This window comes from Chrysemys picta, chromosome 2 (assembly GCF_011386835.1).
Source record: "Chrysemys picta bellii isolate R12L10 chromosome 2, ASM1138683v2, whole genome shotgun sequence".
NCBI classification, from domain to species: domain Eukaryota; kingdom Metazoa; phylum Chordata; order Testudines; family Emydidae; genus Chrysemys; species Chrysemys picta.
The window spans coordinates 278,784,555-278,800,401 of record NC_088792.1 but is presented as its reverse complement, the minus strand read 5'-3'; the positions used below and the strand labels follow the sequence as shown (position 1 = coordinate 278,800,401).

Here is a 15,847-nt window from a genome sequence, read left to right as displayed (position 1 = left end):
CCCCCCGTGCTTTTTGTACCAGTCCAAACCAGCTTTCTGCGGTGTCCTCAGCTTTCCCAAAACACACCAGCTTCAGGGACGCCAGTCTCTGTTTTCCCCCCACTGGCCTTCGTCGTCTCACTCTTTTTTGCAGCCCCTGCAGGTCTGTTCAGCTGAATACTTCTTTCTCAAGGCTGGTCGGGGTTGGAATCCAGGCCCCCTCCTTTCTTGGCGGGTAGCCGAGAGTCGGTTGTGTGTCGTGGCCTTGGGTTGCAGTCAGCGTTTTATCTTCAGACCTATTTCACTCCACACCCACACCGTCAACACTTCCTGAAATTCTTTCCAGTGCATCTCAAAGCATTGGCAATATACAATGCTTGCCCAGCCAACCCTGGTTTCTCACCCAACCCAGACAGCCTTTAGTTCTAGGTCCTTATCTACCCTGCCCCCTGTCGGTTTGTCCTAGTCTACTTCTCCGTGCCCCCACAAGTCTGTCTCTTGTCCCCTCTGTATTTGAATTAGGCAGCCTCCTCCTCCCCTGCTGATTGGGCTTCTCAGGGGAGTCACTAGGAGCACAGGAGATTGGGGAACAGAGACACTTTCTGGTGCCCAAATGCAGCCCAAAGCCGCAATTGCAGGGAAGGTTCTGATCAGTGCTAGGCTCGAGTGTGCCAAGAGTGGATGGAATGCTGCCAGCCTGGCCTATTAAGTGTGTGTGTGTGTGTGTGTGTGTGTGTGTGACACTATATATATATATAAATAGGGGTGTGTGTGTGTGTATATATGTAAATGAGCATCACTAGCGATGCCAGCACACTTGTCAGAATAGGTCTTGATTATTAATTTTTCGTTCCCTTGTATTGGTTGGGTGGCTACATCCACAGCAGCAAAGCCAGGGTATTGTAGGCTCATACATGGATAGAGTGTGAGGGTTCTTTTTTTTTCATTCGTATACACACAGCACTGATATTGAATATATACACCACATTCTGCCCTTACCAACCTATATAACCCCTTTGAAGTTGGTGAAAGTGAGAACAGAATTTGGCCCGTAGGTGTTTAGAATCCAGTGGATACTTCTTTCAATGAAAATATTTTTAGGCTGTTGATGTGATGAGACTAAACTGACTTTCATGAACTTTTGCTTGGATTATCCGGAAGGTACTCATAGCACAGCAATATGACACTTAACGTCAGCAGTTTTGGAAAGCAAGTGAAACAGAATACCTTGTCTAGGTGAAACTCTAGAGTGAATTTAGCCTGGCGAAATGTGTCATTACTCAGCTTGATGTTTGACAAAGGCATCATGTTTAAAAACCCCTCGTTCTTCTTCAAGTACTGGCCCTTATGGGTATACATGAGCTCCATGTGCCCGGAGATGGAGAATTTTGAAACCAGCATCTGTTGGTCCTCACATGCGCCCTGGCTAACCACGTGCCTCAGACCAAGAAGATAAAGGGCAAGGCAGACTGACCAGCTCTCCAGTTCCTTCTCACTGCCACATGAAGCTTCAGCTGTATTCATTTATCGCTAAATAGCTTTAGAAGTTTTTGGAGTTGAAAGTTTTATCTAATAGTTTATGCCTTATAGTTAGTTTTAGTTTAGTTAGTTACCTTTCCAACCTGGTGAGTGCCCCTGTATCCTGTTTGGTTAGTGAACTATACGCAGGACTCAGGGCTTCGAAATTTGTGCCTCCTGCCCATGCTCCTTCTACTTCAGCGATGACCACTAACGCTGCTTGTATTTCCTTGGGTTAGTCCACATCATGGCAAGGTGCAGTATCTGTCATTCGTTCCCCCACCGTGCCTGGGAAGTGCGGGAACTTTGCCTGAGGAAGCACCCAACAGAAAAGGCCACGAGATCGCAGTTGGATCTAGGCTGGGGTATTTCCCCCTCTCCTCTGCTACACTGGCCTGATTCAGCAAGGAGTGCACCTTCTGCCCAACTCAGAAACAAGGAGATCTACTGCCACAGTGCATTCGGTGGGGACTTGGTGGGAGAGCTGGGAGAAGTTTCATAAGCATGAGAGTAAATCCTCCTCCAAATCCACTTTGAAGAAATCTAATTCAGTCCTGCCTAAACAGAGCAAGTCTCTAAGCTCAGCCCAAGAGAATTTAGGATGTACGAAGTCTCAGACATGACAAGGCCATAAGTCTGGGGCTCCCCGGTACTGGATCGCAATCTGGTGGTGTGATATACCAGTGTCCAAGCCACACATCCTCCTCTTACTTGAGTACTGCTTATCAGTCACCCACAGTGAACTACCCATTGGGACCAGCACTTGAAGAAGAAGAAGAGTACATTAATCTATAGTAACCGGGAGTTCTTCCAGATGTGTGGTCCCTCTGTTTTCCACAACCCACTCTCCCTCCCCTCAGCTTCGGATAGTCTTTTCGTTCCTGATAGAGAAGGAACTGGAGAGGTCCACCCTCCCCTTTATCTTCTTGGTCCGAGGCACAAGGTAAGCAAGGGTGCATGTGTGGACCAACAGACACCGCTTTCAAAATTCTCCAGCTCTGGGTTTGTAGGGGACCACACATCAAAGAGCCGCATTACTATAAGGTAAGTAACTTTCTCTTTAAATATGCCATGGAATTTTTCAAGACTGCAAATGGGAATGCAGTTAATATAGTGCCAAGAAAAGTTGTTTTCCAGCGGTTGCTCATATAGTCACTACAAATAATAATTATTATTATTATTAATTAAAATTATAAGTCATGGACCAGGACCCCACTGTGTTAGGTGCTGTACAAACACAGAATAAAAAGAGAGCTCCTGCTTCAAAGAGATTACAAGCTAAGTATAAGACAGGCGGTTGAAACAGATGGGAAGTACAAGGAAACATGGAGAGAATGGCATTTTCCCAAATAAGGAGTTACTTAATCTTAGATGGCAAGGTGTGAGAACTGTTGGCAAATTCTGACCATTTAATAGTGTCTAAAATGTACTGTAAATGAATGCATGACTCTTGTTGATGGACTTTATGGTCCTGAGTAGACTTGGGTGACATTTTTTGATCAAAAACTTTGTTCAGAAACGAATGCAGATTGGACTAAACTGAAACAATTCACAAATTTGTGTTGATTTCGCTGAACTGTTTAGGTTTAAAAAAAAAAAACACCCTAAACAAAAACTTAAAAAAAAATCAAAATGTTTCATTTTAAAAAATGCTGAAATGACACGTTGCAATTTTTGATTCAAAATGACTTTGCAAAACAAAGAATTTTAATTTTATTTAGAAAAATTAGAAAGCTCCAAATTTAAAACAAAGCATGTTAAGTTGGGTCGAACAAAACATTTGGTTTGACCCAGAATATTTGTGGTTTTTTTTTTACTTCTCAGAGCTGTTAGCAAACCAAAACAATAGTTATTTGCACAGCTCTGGTCCTCAGACTGTCCAGGGGCGTGCCAGAAAAGGATCCCTTTACTGCAAGGGAACGGTAAGGAAGAGACATGACATAACTGAAGATCTAGGCTCAATGGATGCTCCGCAGCAGTGAAAATCAGGCCAATGATTTTTAACTGTAAATGTGCACATAGGTGCTTTGGGACTTGTTGTAAGAGTAATTTCTTTCTTTTCTTTTTCCTTCTTTTTTTTGGGGGGGGGGGGGGGGAGTCAGAAGGGGGGAGAATCATGTGACAGTCCAGATGGAGGTCTGTTACCGCTTTTCTCCTTGTATTCTACCACCTCCTCGCCTTTCTGCATTTTTCCTGCCGTTCCATTTTGTGGGCAATAGCGGCAGCAGCTTAATATTATTTACTATAAGCAGATGCTGAGTTGATGTCAAGACTGCTGCATGAAAAGAGCATGCTGAGTGAGACTAATTGGGGCTGGCATTCATTCTTTATGTCAAATTATCTGACCTAAATTTATATATGCAGCGTTTGCTGTAGCCATACGGGTCCTAGGATATTAGAGAGACACGGTGAATGAGGTAATATCTTTTAATGGGCTAACTTCTTGTTGGTGGGAGAGACAAGCTTTTGGCCTTCCACAGAGCTTTTCTTCAGGTCGAAAGCTTGTCTTTTACCTCACCCACCTTATCTCTCTGACTTAAATTTACCTAAATCTCCCTTGCTGCAATTTAAGCCCATTATTTCTTGGCATGTCCTCAGTGGATAAGGAGAACAATTTATCACCCTCCTCTTTATAGCAGCCTTTTCCATACTTGAAAACTTTTATGATGTCCCCCTCCTCGGTCTTCTCTTCTCCAGACTAAACAAACCAATTTTTTTTTGTAGATCATGTTTTCTAGATCTTTAATGATTTTAGTTGCTCTCTGTTTTCTCCAGTTAGTCCACACCTTTCCTGAAGTGTGGTGTCCAGAACTGGACACAGTACTCCAGTTGAGGCCTTATCAGTGCTGAGTAGAATGGAAGAATTACTACTTGTGTTGTGCTTACAACAGTCCTGCTAATGCATCCCAGAATGATTGCTTTTATTTTTTGCAACACTGTTACATTGTTGACTCATATTTAGTTTGTGATCCACCATATCTCCCAGATTCTTTTCTGAAATACTCCTTCCTAGGCATTCATTTCCCATTTTGTATTTGTGCAACTGATTATTCCTAAGTGGAGTACTTTGCATTTGCCTGATGGAATTTCATCCTATCTATTTCAGACAACTTCTCCAGTTTGTCAAGATCATTTTGAATTCTAATTCTGTCCTCCAAAGCACTTTCAATGCCCCCAGCTTCCTATTATTCACAAACATTATAAATGTATTCTCTATGCCACTATCTAAATCATTTCTGAATCAGTCAACATGGATTCACCAAGGGCAAGTCATGCCTGACCAACCTGATTGCCTTCTATGATGGGATAACTGGCTCTGTGGATATGGGGAAAGCAGTGGATGTGATTATACCTTGACTTTAGCAAAGCCTTTGATACGGTCTCCCACAGTATTCTTGCCAGCAAGTTAAAAAAGCATGGATTGGATTAATGGACTTTAAAGTGTCTAGAAAGCTGGCTAAATTGTGGGGCTCAACGGGTAGTGATCAATGGCTCGATGTCTCGTTGGCAGCTGGTATCAAGCGGAGTGCCTCAGGGGTCAGTCCTGGTGCCGGTTTTGTTCGACATCTTTATTAATGATCTAGATCGGGGTCGGCAACCTTTCAGAAGTGGTGTGCCGAGTCTTCATTTATTCACTCTAATTTAAGGTTTCGCTTGCCAGTCATACATTTTAACGTTTTTAGAAGGTCTCTTTCTAGAAGTCTATAATATAGAAGTAAACTATTGTTGTATGTAAAGTAAATAAGGGTTTTTAAATGTTTAAGAAGCTTCATTTAAAATTTAAAATGCAGAGCCCCCTGGACCGGTGGCCAGGACCTGGGCAGTGTGAGTGCCACTGAAAATCAGCTCCTGTGCCGCCTTCGGCACGTGTGCCATAGGTTGCCTACCCCTAATCTAGATGATGAGATGGATTGCACCCACAGCAAGTTCGCAGATGACACTAAGCTGGGGGGAGAGGTAGATACGCTGGAGGGTAAGGATAGGGTCCAGAGTGATCTAGACAAATTGGAGGATTAGGCCTAAAGAAATCTGATGAGGTTCAACAAGGACAAGTGCAGAGACCTGCACTTAGGACGGAAGAATCCCATGCACCTCTACAGGCTGGGGACCGACAGGCTAAGCAGCAGTTCTGCAGAAAAGGACCTGGGGATTACAGTGGACAAGAAGCTGGATATGAGTCAGCAGTGTGCCCTTGTTGCCAAGAAGGCCAACGGCATATTGGGCTGTATTAGTTGGAGCATTGCCAGCAGATTGAGGGAAGTGATTATTCTCCTCTATTTGGCACCGATGAGGCCACACCTGAAGTATTGCGTCCAGTTTTGGGCCCCCCACTACAGAAAAGATGTGGACAAATTGGAGAGAGTCCAGCGGAGGGCAACAAAAATGATTAGGGGGCTGGGGCACATGATTTATGAGGAAAGGCCGAGGGAACTGGGCTTATTTAGTCTGCAGAAGAGAAGAGTGAGGAGGGATTTGATAGCAGCCTTCAACTAGCTGAAGGGGGGTTCCAAAGAGGATGGAACTCGGCTGTTCTCGGTGGTGGCAGATGACAGAACAAGAAGCATGGTTCAAGTTGCAGTAGGAGAGGTCTAGGTTGGATATTAGGAAACACTATTTCACTAGGAGGGTGGTGAAGCATTGGAATGGGCTACCTAGGGAGGTGGTGGAATCTCCATCCTTAGAGGTTTTTAAGGCCCGGCTTGACAAAGCCCTGGCTGGGATGATTTAGTTGGTGTTGGTCCTGCTTTGAGCAGGGGGGTTGGAGTAGATGACCTCCTGAGGTCTCTTCCAACCATAATCTTCTATGATTCTATGAAGATATTGAATAGTCTTGAACCCAGGACAGATCTCTATGGGATCAATATGCCTTTCCAGCTTGACAGTGAACCATTGACCTTTACATGTTTTTCCAATGAGTTGTGCACCAATTTTATAGTAGGTTTGTCTAGACTATATTTCTCTAGTTTGCTTACAAGAAGGTCATGTGAGACAGTATCAGTAGTCTTACTAAATTAAAGATACATCACATCTACTACTTCCTCCCAATCCTCAATGCTTGTTACCCTGTCAAAGAATGGTATTAGTTTGGTTTGCGTGATTTGTTCTTGACATATCCCTGTTGATTATTATTTATCACCTTATTGTCTTCTAGATGCTTACAAATTGATTATTTGCTCCGTTATCTTTCTGTATACCAAGTTAAGCTGACTGGTCTGTAATTCACTGAGTTGGCCTTATTCCCTTTCTTTATAGATAGGTACTATATTTGACCTCTTCCAGTCCTCTAGGATCAATCCCATCCTCCACAAGTTCTCAAATAATCACTAATGCCTCAGATTTCTTCAGCCATTAAGTATTTTAGGATGTATTTCATCCTGCCTACTTGAAGACATTTAACTTGTCCAAGTAATTCTTAACTTCTCGCCCTATTTGAGTCTCAGATCCTTTCCCTATTTATACTGATGTTCATTATGTTAGTCATCTGATCACTGGAACTTTAATTGTGAAAACTAAAACAAAAAGGTATTTACCACTTCAGCCATTGCTGTGTTTTCTGTTCCCCTCCTCTCTGAGTAATGGACCTTCTGTGTCCTTGGTCTTCCTTAAAAATCTTGTTACCTTTCGTATCCCTAACAAGTTTAATCTCATTTTGTGCCTTGGCCTTTCTAATTTTGTCCCTACATGGTTTTATTTATTTATTTATCCTTTGTAATTTGACCTGGTTTTCACTTTTTGTTTTGCTCATTTTTGAGTTTTAGGTTGTTGATCTCCTGGTTCAGCCAGGGTGGTATCCTACCATGCTTCCTGTCTTTCCCATGTGTTGGGATAGTTTGCTCATGCACCCTTAATCATGTCTCTTTATTAATAAATAAATAAATAAAAGTCTAACTTTCCTGAACTCTTCTTTCCCTTAGATTTTCTTCCCAGGCGATCTAACCTACCAATTCTCTGAGTTTGCTAAAGTCTCATTTCTTGAAGTCCATTGTCTTTATTCTGCCATTTTTTCCCTCCTACCATTCCTTAGAACCATGAACTCTATCATTTCATAATCAATTTCACCCAAACTGCCTTCCACCTTCAAATTCTCAACCATTTCCATTCTGTTTGTCAGAATCAAATCTAGGAGAGCCTCTTCCCTAGTCGTGTTTGCCATGTTCCATAATAAAAATTTGTCTCAGTACATTCCCAGAATATATTGCATAATCTATGCCCTACTGTATTGTTTTCCCAACAGATATCTGGGTAGATGAAGGCTCCCATACCGCCAGTAATTTGGATAATTTTGCTAGTTAGTTTAAAAAGAAACCTCATCCGCCTCTTCTTCCTGGTTAGGTGGCCTATAGTAGACCCTTACCATGATATCACGCTTGTTTTTTACCCCTTTTATCCTTACCCAAAGACTTTCAACAAATCTGTCTCCCACTTCTATCTCAGTCTCAGTGCAAGTGTATACATCTTTGATATACAAAGCAACACCTCCTCCCTTTTTTCTGCTGCTTTTCCTTCCTGAACAAGCTGTACTCTTTTTTTCCCCCCATATATACCAATATTCCAGTTATGTGAGTTATGTGATAATCTGTCCACACAGCCATGCATTCATCTCCAAGATGGGTCTGCCTCTACCTGGGCCTCTACCCTTGACTGGAAGGATTGATGAGAACACCACCTATGCCCCAACTCTCACCCTCTCTCCTAGAGCCCCCTAGTCACTTCTGATTGGTTCAGGGTCATAACTTGAAGTATCATTAATGCCCATGTGGATGAGCAGCATGGGGTTAGTAGTCAGAGGGCCGGATGATCCTTGGCAATCCTTTCTCAGTGTCTCTATAATAGGCCCCACACTTGCAGCATACCTATAAGGATGCCTCTGTCCCCTTTAGAAAAGAGTCAGACCACCACTGCCCTTCATTTACTCTGAGTGGTGTCCATGATCCTCCTAGCTTTGGGGGTATGTGGCATCTCCTCCTCCACCTTTTGGGGGAGATTCGTCATCCCTCATTGCCAGGGCAGCATACCAGTTTCTGTATCTTTATGGACGGTGCGTTGGGAGCAGGTGTGGAGCACTGTCTGCATCCAGAAGTCGCCAGCAGCCAGCTTCCTCCTTGTGTTGGAGCCATTTCCTCCACCCTGGGTGGTGCTACTGCGGTTCTCTCCAACTGACTTGCTTCCTCAAGCTTGATGGTCTCCATATGCATATTTTCAATGAGTTCCTGACAATGATCGCTGACGTTAGTTCTGGAACTGTTCAGTATTGACCTACCAAAACCTCTGGCAGAACCTGGATTTTCTTTGGAGATTTACCACTCAACTGAATAGCCTTTGATTTGCTAATCTCAGAGGATACTCTAAGTAATGGGTTCTCAATTTAGAGATCACCAATAGGTTTCAGACCGTCATGATCACACTTTATTGCTAGATGCAGGTGTACGGGCATTATCCCAACACTTCTTGTAGAGTAATGACATGGAGCAAATTGAGAACCCTTGAGCTAGATCATGAGTTTGGGATTTTGTGGATTCCAAGTAGATTGGGAAAAGGTAAAATATGGAGGCAAAATTATAACCGTGAAAATGTCGACATCTATAAATGACTTGTATCCTTTCTTGAATACTTTTTTAATTCAATATCTTTCTTGGTTTTTGAATCACTATTTCCCTTTTTTAAGGGATGTTTGTTGTTTTACTCCTACATCACCAACTTTATTTTCTATAATAGAAATCAACAAGCCTTGGGGAAAATTACTCACTTTTTTTGTGCTGTTTTTTTTTGAAAATAGGTTTGATATGGCTCATGAAGAAACCAATTTTGATTTCCCTGGAATGCAGAACAACAGACCTGAAAAGTTTTGAAATAATAGGACTCTTATCTAAAATGTGTTGGCTCTTCAGAGAATAAAAACAAACGTTTAACAATTAAACTGGTATACTTGTGAAAGAAACAAGCGTGTTTTGTGGATGATATGGCAGGATAAGGTCATGTGCCTTGTATTCATTTATACATAACTACCGGTGTGTGTGTGTGTGTATGTATGTATGTATGTATATAATTTCCTGCCCTGCAAATTAAAGAAATAATTCAAGGGCATGTTGCAGGCTGGAACTTCTACAAAACAATAGGAACAGTTACCTGCAGCTATCCCCTCTTGTGCTGTGATCCCATTACAGTCCACAACCTAAACAGGCAAATATATCGATGGAAGACCTACACGATTAATCCTTGATACTTTTGAGTCAGTGCAGAATATTAAAGGGCACAACGTAGCTCCAGATGCTGTGTTTTTCAGAGGACACATCAAATTTAAATCCAGAATAGTTGTGGCCATTTAAAAAAAAGAAAAAGTGGCTAATTCTTGTGTCCTGGCTAAATTCAAAACTGGGTCAGTACACTGCAGTCAGATTTGCTTGCATAGATTATTCTGTTATAGATTCGCTAGGAGGCTGAGTAACTTGGCCTAGGCAACAGAAGGAATTAAGGTCAGGAGTGGTATTAAAAGTCCAGAAAACCCAAATGCCAGAGCTGTATGTAGGCCATGCTCCGCTTTCTTTTTTTAAGGGTATTTCATAGGTTATTCTTCAACTATTCATCTAATAATAATTGCAAGGCCTGGCACTGCTATTCTTTATCATTCAAATAAGGGCCCTGAGTACTCTACTGTTCTTTGTCCTTATTCAGAGACTAAAACATGGCTATGTTATACCTTGTCGTATTCAAAATCTTGGAAATAAAATAACATGGCTGACATAATTTAAAGGTGATTAATATATGCTACTAATATAACAAAGGCTCCACCTCCCCTGTACTAACGATGCCCGTGGGTTCATGGACATGAGGATGATGTCAAGTATCAGGGGGTAGCCGTGTTAGTCTGTATCTACAAAAACAACAAGGAGTCTGGTGGCACCTTAAAGACTAACAGATTTATTTGGGCATAAGCTTCAGATGCATCTGAAGAAGTGAGGTTTTTACCCACGAAAGCTTATGCCCAAATAAATCTGTTAGTCTTTACGGTGCCACCAGACACCTTGTTGTTTATGAGGATGATGTGTAACAGAAGTGCTGACTGGCCTCTCTGATTGCTCTGAATCAAAATAACTCACCTGCTTCTGGGGCATCTTGATTCAATAGTGACTTTAAGGTCTCCTGGGACCCATTTCACTTGAGAAAAGGCAAATGATAGAAAAAGTAAAAGGAATTAAAAAGAAAATTTTACTTCACCTTGAATGGTCCCTTGAAATATGTTAACTACTTATGCTAAACAATCTGTTCTACCTTGTATTTAGTTGTGATGCTCTGAGTAGGTTGCCTGGACCTGAAGAACATCTCTGTGTAAGCTCAAAAGTTTCTCTCTCTCACCAACAGAAGTTGGTCCAATAAAAGATATTACCTCAGCCATCTCACTTTGTTTCTCTAAAAAGAAAAGACATTTAATCTATTTTCACCTTTCCCCAACACTTTATTCTAACTGACGGTTTCTGAGTTTGAGTCACAATTGCCCAGTTTTTCAGAAGCTGTTTATTATTTTGCTCCTGTGTCGCTGAATTTATTGATATCTATGCTAGGAGCAGATATGTATGGAGAAGAGAGTAATGCAGTTTCACCGTGACTTTTTTTTATAAACACAATTTGTAGCTTTTAGAAAAACTTAAATTCCCTCCCCCATCTTGCAAATATCAGCTTCCTAGGGAACCCATAACAAAATACAGCGTGTTTTAAATGTAGAAAGAGCAGGGAATGTATTATGGAGACTCACTTCTAAGATGTGCTGTGCTTCTTTAGGAACACAGCTGGGTTCTCTTCTTTAAACTTTGCCCTAAACGAATGCGTCTAGGTGTATGAGTCACTGCTTTCTCTGGGAAGGTGTTTTTATTTTGCTCTTTTGTCCCCGACTTTCTGATGAATGCTGTGATGGAATCAGACAAGTATGGCCAAAGCACTGAGGAAATGTCTGGTTTATTTTTTTTGGCCAAGAATACATGCAGAACGCTGGCCAGATTTATAATCTGCTGGGGGCGGTAAACAAGTTTTATGTTGTAGTAGACTAGCTTCTGAAAGTAAATCAAAGTAGGGGCCTGATCCTGCAACCCTCACTAGTGTGATTAGTGCCATCAAGCTAATGGGGTTCTTAAGAGTCCTGTGAGGACTGTGGCATCCAGCCCTTAGGATATTACTCTCTATAATACAGTAGTGCTACTGGGCCAAATTCTGTCCTCAGTGACACGCAATATATTGCTCTGAATCATGGTTGTTGCAGTTACGATTTCTTTAGTTTATCAATGCATATCGCTCAATCAGATGGTTGTCCTACCAAAATAAGTAGTATAACTTAGTAGCTAGCCCAAACAGCCAGCGACTAAACATTGCACATGGCAAGGGCCAATGAGCATGAACTCAAAAGCATCATATTTTGGCCAAATAATGCAACTTTATCATAACTTAAACATCCACCACCAGTCCTCAAAGGCAACCTGGTCCAGCAACAGCAAAAGAAAATAACAGCAAGTGTTCCTTTTAAAATGCAAATGAGATCATGCATATTCATCTACCATACAGATTAAGACATGCTATCATTTGCAGAAGATGTCCAGATTTCCAGCGTGGGAGACCCCACTCCTGTCTTCATCCACTCCATTTTAACAGCATGAAGGGGAATCTAACCCTTGTGGGCAGGACAAATTGCCCAGATTTGTGAGCCTGTAAATAAATCATAAATTAATAAAACCATGACAACCTGGGCCCCTGTGTTGTGCAGATTTTGCCAGCACAGCACAACCAGTGCGGTTGCCTGAAACATCAAGTGGAACTTACTGAGACCAATGAACCATAGACCCTGAAATGTAACTCATCCAGCTTATTCTCCATTGCCATTAATCTCTAAAGCTATGTCTCCACTGAAGAGTGAATTCAATTAATAATTTGAGTGATGTCCCAAACTTGTCCACACACGCAAACCCTTAACTCAGGTCTCATGGTGCTTTTAACTTGAGTTTGCAGGCCCAAGGGCTGGGGAGTTGTATAGGCTAAAACTCAAGTGAGTACAATGTGACAGCTGCTAAAACAGCCACTCCGTAGTCTCAGTGCAGACTAGCTCCCACCTGCGTGCTTCTGTGCCTTTCCACAATTTCCCTGTGTGCCCAGAAAGGACAGAAGTTCTCCTGCAGTTCAGTAGGAATGAATTCACAGAGTATCTCAATTTACTGCAGTACAGAGAAACATGGGATGTGGCCCCAGAAGTCTTAGCACCACACATGAGTGAATGCAATGCCAGTGTGCATACAGCAGTTGTAGTATTAGTTCACAGTGTGGCCTCTCTCACTAGCGCGAGGCTAACTTCAGACATACCCTCAGGGAGCGAGTGTGGGATACTCACAAGCTCTAGGGGAGTAGCAGAGAGAGGCCTACTTCTGTCCAGTGCTCTCTTTATGGGCAATACTCCACCAGCCAATCCAAACTCGGAGGTGCTCAGACTGATCAATGGCAGCCTCGCTAATGAGGGAGGGCTGCCATTGGCAGGCCTGTCCCCCATGTCACGTCACCAGCTGGGTTGCCTTGTGCCTGCTTTATTCTTGTTTTGAAATGTTAGTGGGGCATGTAGTGCTTAGTTTAAAAGCACTCGAGGTGCTGTCCAACAGAGAGGTGCTCAGGGGCATTCCCTAAACACTCACCGGTTGTCTTAGATAAGTATGTGACATATCTTCAATATTGACAATATTCCCTACGGCACTGCAAATCCTGATGTCATACGTCGGCCTTCGGTAACAGCACAATCGGAAAGGGAGCTACTCTACTTTTAGGTAATGCTCGTTTAACTAACTACCCTGTGATACGTTTGGCCTAATATTTCCCAAGTGGTTAGTGAGTATGGGTGCCTCTATTTTTTTGAATGCCCAACTTTAAGTACCTTATTTTCAAAGGACCTGTGTTCATCGTGTTTTGAAAATTGGGTCCCTTTAAGGATAAGTCAGGTGCAGCACCCAAAATCATTTTGAACATGTATTCCTTTTTCTTCAAGCTATGTGACTTCAGCTCTTCTCTGGGTCGATCGTTTGTGCTATTGGTGCACGCCATTGAAGTATCTTTGACAAACATAACTTTTATGTCAGTCCTACCGAGGGCTTTATCAAGAGTAAAATGAGGGTGGGCCATTCTTGGTACAGTTTTAGAAAACTAGATAAGGTACAAATTACATTAGCTCTGCCAGAGCGTAACACTGAGTTTACCTTCACTGCTCCTGAATTTTACTGGAAATCATTATGACATAACACTGACTTGACTAATACATTCGTTTCCTTACCTTGGAGGTATATATTGAAAAAATGGAAAGTTTGGCAATTATTTTATTTATATATAATATAAATTGCATAGCTGTAGCTCTTGTCAGTCTGGAATCACTGTCTACAATGCATCGTTTTCCAGTGGAGGAAATAAAGCTCAGCAAAGCGCCTTTTAAAAAATGAGATTGCTTGAGAGGGGAAGGCGTTAAGAAAAAATATAGTGTTTAAATCATCAGTGAAATAAAAAGCCAGTCACCTGGAAAACATATAGCCAGGAGTGGGCAACCAAACTTATCAGGTCTCCTGATTTGAAAATATACAACATCAGAATCTTGCCCTGCCTTGCATTGATGTATTGGAGTGGGTGGGAGGCATTTAGCGCACCTTTGTGCATGATACAAATGAATATAATAGTCTGAAGAGAGAGAGAGAGTCTCCCCTATTGCAGAAGCTGGGCAGAATTCCAAACTAGAGCCCCTCTTTTAGGTGCTGGAATGGAGGGTGCGGGGAGATGGGGGGTGCTGCTGCTCCCCCTGGCTTGAAGTGGTTTCCATCATATACAGGGTTTACAGTTTGGATCAATGGCTCTGGGCACCCCCCCCCCACTATACAAATTGTTCTGGAAGCTCTGGTCCCTTTGGATGCAAAATGGAAAGCCTGCCAATGCACCCACTACTGCTCCGTGGCACCAGAACGTCAGGCACACTTTCCCACCTCCCCGGTCATGTACAGTAGACAGCTATCTACGCTCAGACTGATGCTCACGAGCCATCCTTCTTTGTACTTACACTCTGCTCCTCTATCTAAGACCACTGTGTATGTGTGAAGTAAACCAATCTGGTGGCCATGTTTGTGACATTCTATACCTGGGGGGAGTGTCCTGGAACCCCCATATTCCTCATTTTTATATAATCGTGATCTTACATATAAAGCATGCCTTGTGAGGTATCAGGGGAAAGGTCATGATCTGCTGAAAGTCATTTCTCTAGACATATATGTATCTCATTAATGCATATGAAGTTGTGAGAATTGTGTTGTATGGTTGTCACTAAAATATGCTGCAAGTTGGGGAATCAGCCAGATATTAGCCCCCCAGAGGCAACAGCAAGGAAAGTAAACAACACCCAGGCAGGGTATCAATCAGCCCATCAACAACCATTGTCCAGCAAGGGAGCTACAATGCAATGACTCACCTGCATGAGGCCACACCAGGGGAATTGCTCAACCTTATCTGGAGACTCAGCAGTGCCCCCCAGACATGCCTGGACTTGTATTTTCCAAGCACGTGGACTGGGGGTATAAAACAGACACAGATGACACATATTGGGCCCTTCTCCTGTTCCCACCTATGCTGCAAGCAACTAAGACACTGAGAAGAAGACAAGACTACAACAGAGGAGATTGGCCCAGGTTTAAGGAACAAACCTGTATATTAAGGATTGCAATATCCAGAGGGGTGAGAAAAACTGCTTAATCTAGATGTTGCCCAGTCTAATAGGGTTGAGAGTTTAGACTGCATGGTTATATTTTATTTTATTTTGGTAACTAACTCTGACTTTTTGCCTAACACTTAATATCACTTAAATTTTATCTTTTGGTCATCAATACATTTGTTTAATTGTTTATCTTTACCAGAGAGTTTGCCTGAAGTGTTTGGTAATCTGGTCAGGTTTGCAAAGGCTGGTGTAGGCCCACTTTCCATTGATGAAGTGGTGAACCAATTAATGAATCTGCACTGCTCGTCTTGAGCAGTGCCAGACAGTATATTCCTGAGGTACAGTGCTGGAAGCTGGGGGATTTGGTTCTGGTGCCTTTCTCTGGGTGATTCATGAGTGACTCTGGGAGCATTCATGCAATCTAGCTGGGTGTGGGGCTCCACATGCTGTTGTGTTGAGTGATCACAGCACCTGGAGGGGTTTGCTGCTGGTCACTAGCAAGGCATTGTGAGAGACAGCCCAGCCTGGAGAGAGTTAAGGGGGCACAATCCCATGCTCACTCTGAGGGTCCTGTCACAATCTTGTCCGTGACATCTGTGATACAGACTAATTTTCCTGCCCAAAAGAGCTTACGTGGCAATC

At 42.6% G+C, this 15,847-nt stretch overlaps 1 protein-coding gene across 5 annotated transcripts in view; it reads left to right on the top strand.

Annotated features, from left to right (window-relative positions):
• FAM135B (family with sequence similarity 135 member B) overlaps positions 1-15,847 on the top strand; it is a 331,843-nt gene that overhangs the window by 76,344 nt on the left and 239,652 nt on the right. Inside the window, exon 1 of one of the 5 annotated variants that reach the window (XM_065586239.1) lies at positions 15,094-15,225. The exons of the other annotated variants lie outside the window; for them this stretch is intronic. The gene's annotated coding sequence lies outside the window, so the exon portion shown is untranslated. Of the gene's footprint in view, positions 1-15,093; positions 15,226-15,847 lie in introns of those variants that run through there. 5 annotated transcript variants of the gene reach the window in all.